The sequence below is a fragment of the Neophocaena asiaeorientalis genome, unplaced genomic scaffold, assembly GCF_003031525.2.
Source record: "Neophocaena asiaeorientalis asiaeorientalis breed wild unplaced genomic scaffold, Neophocaena_asiaeorientalis_V1.1 scaffold369, whole genome shotgun sequence".
In the NCBI taxonomy this organism is placed as follows: domain Eukaryota; kingdom Metazoa; phylum Chordata; class Mammalia; order Artiodactyla; family Phocoenidae; genus Neophocaena; species Neophocaena asiaeorientalis.
In genome coordinates this window covers 1,216,159-1,220,960 of record NW_020175321.1, presented here as the reverse complement: position 1 = coordinate 1,220,960, position 4,802 = coordinate 1,216,159, and the positions used below count along the sequence as shown (strand labels likewise).

General features: G+C 50.8%; 1 pseudogene; it reads right to left on the bottom strand.

The window, feature by feature from the left end:
- Positions 1-592: 592 nt before the first annotated feature.
- Positions 593-4,802, bottom strand: part of LOC112413610 (mitochondrial import inner membrane translocase subunit TIM14 pseudogene) — a 4,523-nt pseudogene continuing 313 nt past the window's right edge.

The following is a 4,802-nucleotide window of genomic DNA, read 5'->3' as shown; positions in this document are numbered from 1 at the left end:
TTTATTAGAAAATGAAAGCTATGCAACCCACCACGGTTCCCATGTGCTTCGGCTACCAAGATACAAGTTCGCGTTGCACTGAAGAACCGGTCCTGGTCTCCTGGGTGCAGGCCCGCTGAGAGGCATGTGTACACAGCCCTGCTCGGCCGGCTCTCTGGGGCCCGGGCTCCTGCTCTGTCAACGGGGACCACAACAACTCTTCCCCGAGGGTTACGCTGAGTACCAGACTCAACACAGACGGGAACACCCCCAGGACCTGCCCAGGGAGACACTCAGTACCGGTGCCCCTTCACCCTTTCTTCTCCATCCTCTTCCTTTCTTCTTCTCCTTTTTCTGCCCGCCCTACCCCTCTCCCCCATTATATGGCCCTAGATTTTTTTTTTTGGTATGCATTTATCCATAATTCTTGAGTATTAACCTATAAATATTCTATAATCCAGTTTAAAATCCTCAAATTTAAACAAATCTATACCAAGGCTTTGACTTAGCTTGTGCTAAATCATTTTTAAAATCTGTAGTTTTATTTTATTATAAAAAGCTGGTACTCCTATACATAAATGAATAAGAACTCAAAATTCATCATACATTTACTTCACTTATTAGCTTGACCTTCTAGTAAATCTTTAGCGTCACTGATTCTGGCTGCTATATAAGGAGATCCTCCCTTGTCTGGGTGATTTAAAAGCACAACTCATCGATGAGCATCTCTTATTTTTCCTTTATTAGCAGTAGGGCTTACACCTAGTATTAATGCTGCTTCCCGCTTTGCCATTTGGGGCTCAAACCCACCTCTGTAATAGCCACCACTGAAGGCAGATTTCGGTAGACTTTGAAAAACTTGTTTTACTTGAGGCTCCATGGCTTCATGGCTTGCAAAGCGTAACGGCCTACAACTCCTGCAGCAGCAACGATCGGTCCAGTTGCTACCACTGTACTGGCCGTGGTTCCCGCTGGGCTCCCAGGCGCCACCTGGAGCGCGGCTCATCCCAGCCCAGCCACCAACTCTACGCCTCTACCACAAGGCCGGCCCTAGATCTTTGAACTCCTGTTCTAATGAATCTGTGTTTACAGATAATATGCTTTTTTCCCATAAAGTGCCTCAAATCTTTTTAGAAGTATACGTAGCTTAAGTACACGACAGCCATCATCTAGAAGTGGAAGGAAATTTCAGAGCTGTTCCATAATGGACACAGAAGTGGGAGATAAGGTGGTACGATGTCACCCTCCAAAAATAAAGCCAAAGAGAACCAACGGAATGAATGATGCGAGCCAGCTGTGGCCATCTTTCCAGGAAATAGCTCCCTCTAATCGCAGAGAAGAATTGAAGCAAAACACCCAAGGAATGTAAGGTAGGCTGTAATCTAACTATAATACATTTGGGAAATAGTTCTACTGACTGCTTACTGAAGAATGTTAAGAAGAATGCCAGATGCGTCCGTCAGGATCCGATTTCTAGAATTCAGACGACGGACAAGCTTTTAAACAGAGGCTTCACCGTCAATCGTTAACTCGGTATCAAGCTGTTAACTAGGTAACTGAAAGGGCACGAGGAAAACTCCAAGGCTTCAGGCAGGCAGCATGTGCAGGAAGCAGCCACCACCCCTGGGCTGGAGGGAACCAAGGGAAGAAGTGGAATCAGTGAGCCTTACAAACTCAGAGGGAGGGCCTGAGGCCGCCCCGAGAAGGGGGTCTGCTCAGCTGGTGCTGGGGTCTCTAGGATGGCGATGAGGCTGTTACTTTCTGTGCTGGGAGGAGGGCACAGCGGGTTCTCCGGGGCAGCTAAGGGGGAGGCGTGTCCCTGGGGGCTGCTCCAGAGCGGGCGAACAGAGAGGAGGGACCAAGCCCCTTCCCTGCCTACTGCCCGGCTGGTGCTTGGACCGCCGCCCATCCCGGAGGGCACAGACGTGCTGTGCAGAGTCCTAGCTCCGGCGGCACAGAGGGGAGCCTAGAAGGATTTGGAGCTGAGACAACAGTTTAACAAGCTACGCACTGGGTTTTTGAAAAATGAATCTCCATCAGCACCCTAGGGGGAAGGTATTGATTCTATGCACAGAAATATCCCCAGAATGAGGGCCAATCCAGCTTCCATAGAGGGAGGGGAAACATGCCTAGGAGAACAGCTGCTCGCGCTAGTTTCCTGAGCACACGCACCCCGGAGCCCTCTCCCCCAGGCTCCGCTCCCATCAGCAATTCATGACCCAGAATCCTTATTTACCAACATTTTACAATACTGGTTCATGGAAACCCCGGGCTTTGATTGATAACCTTCTAGATGAACTAATACCATCTAGTTTCCAAACCTATGAAACCCAGAGACCCAGGGTGATTCTCTCTTTAAGTTCGGTCTGAAACAGCTCGCTGGCCTCTCTTTACCCACTGGAAAACGGACCAGTGGGTAAAGAGAAGTCTTTTGAAGAAAATAATCACGTAAGCCTCGACTGTTTCTACAAATGTGTTACACACACACAATGGCACAGAAGTAAAGAAAACAGACAAAGAACTCCAACTTCCCCCTGGAAAACCTACCTCGCCGTTTGCAAAGTCTGTGCAGTTTATTGTCCTCCAGCAGAGGAATGAGCCCAAGTCCAGGGACGCCAGAAACCCCGGAAGGGCGGGTGCTCCACACGCCCCTCACATCCAGCCCGCACCACCTGATCCCTCCCGAGCGAGGGTCTCGGCTACTGGGCAAAGGACCCTGCTGGACAGCCTCCACTTTCACTCAAGGGGGCACGTGCAGGGCTATGGGGAGAGCAGACGGGGTGCCGTGCGGGGCGCTGCGCGTCACCCACCGATTCCAGGTCAGACTGGAAGGGATGGCTCTGTTCATTTCCCCGAGTGGCTCGCAGGACACCAATGACCAGAGTCCTCTAATCATGAAAAAGTCCCCAGTGCTTCCTTCCAATCAGCTGGTACTTGATCCAGAGTTCTCCTCGAGAATTACATCCACGTGGCCACTGACCCTCACACACGGGGTCGTACCTCCCCCTGCAAACAACAACGAAGACAAAGCAACCCCAGATTAAAATAAGATAGGAAGATAGAATCCAAGACTGCTCGACTACCGAACACCTCAAGCCACTCCCGATACTCATTCAGTCCAGTAAGGAAGCTGTAGTTTCTTTACGCTCCAAACTGTCATTTTCATATCTGTTGTTCGTTACTTTTACTGTCAACGGTAAGCTTCTCAGAGCCTCCTGAATAAGTGCTTATGACAAGAGCACCACTCAGTAATCCAACGGGCACTTCACTGTATACCCATCAATATTCACCCCTGAATATAAAAGCCAGCACCCAAGTCTTCCAAAAGAAAGACCAAACTCAAGCTCAAAGCCCTACAAAATAGACCAAATATATATGTGAGGACTCCATGCGTTTTCTTTTTCCCCCCTCTGGCCGAGTGGCATGCGGGATCTTAGTTCCCCAACCAAGGATCGAATCCATGCCCCTTGCAGTGGAAGGGCGGAGTCTTAACCACTGGACCACCAGGGAAGTCCCTGGACTCCATGAGTTTTTAAAAACACGCTTCAGCTCAAGAGCCGATGTTCTGATTTAACTGGCCTGGGGTAGGTTCTAGGCATCTGTATTTTTTAAATCTCCCTAGTTGCTCCTAACATGTGGCCAGATTGAAAACCACTGGTCTACAGTGTGAATTGGGGGGAGTGGGGCGCAGCACCCAGGCTGGGCGGGGGAAGGGGGGTAAAAGGATGAAAGACACAAGCTGCAAGGAAAACCGACGAAGACCCAGGGGAGAAGGACCAGGGCGAGAAGAGAGAAGGTGACAGCAGCCGGTCTGAGGCTACTGCAGTCCTGAGATTTCACTTTAATGCAGCAATGTGAGTGCAGTCAACAGGCAAAGTCCTTCACCCTGCAGATTTTTCATATGTGAAATTCAGTAATTAGGGCTGGTCGTCAGATGAGACAGCTCTTAAAATATGAACCCTAAGCCCGCCTGTGTGCTGGGTTCGAAGGGGCTATGCGTCCGGCACGTGAAAGAAGAGTGCGGAAACCAGGACCCAGCTGGGGGCCTCCACCTGCACCTCTGCCGGCACCTTCCCAGGTGAAACAACGTGGCTCCCTGGGATGGAAGAAAACGTGCTGACCTCCACAAAACAGCTTTGCATTTCTAACGAAATTTGCCGTGTACGCCTCTTTTGGCCAGGAAGAAGGAGAGAGGCATGCACATGTCGGCATCTGTGTGCACACGTGTGCGTGTCTCTAGCTGCAGACATAAAACAACTTTCCAGCAGCTGGATTAAGATGCGAGCACACATACGCACGCACACACACACACACACCCCTGCACACACACGTCTGGAACACTTTTACCGATAGGCAAAGGGTTAAGAGGCAACACCTCACCTAATCCTGGTAACAGCCCCGTGAAGTAGGCCCTGTTCCTGTCTCCACCTCGCAGACGAGGTGACACTGTCTTGGAAGGGCACCTGTGCGAGGACACAGCAGGAAGGAGGGCTGAGACTGGATCCAGGGGGATCCAGGGACCAAGCGCCCTCGGCCCCCTCCCCCAGGGCACACTCAGTGTCCCACAGGCACCACGGCAGGGCGGACACACAGCTGGGAAGACAGGACTGTGCCCTGAGCAAGCCGTTATTAATGACAAGTTATGACCCGCTCCAAGAGATCCCGCCCAGAGAGCCAGGCTACAACCGAATCCTTGTCGCTGCAAAAGTTCTGCGCTGAAACGAAGGAGGAGGAACAAGGGGTGAAAAGGAAAATAAATCTCCTGAGAACACAAAGAAACCCGCTCATTTTACAGCTCTTCTCCTCCTCGGCCGATGAAGAAC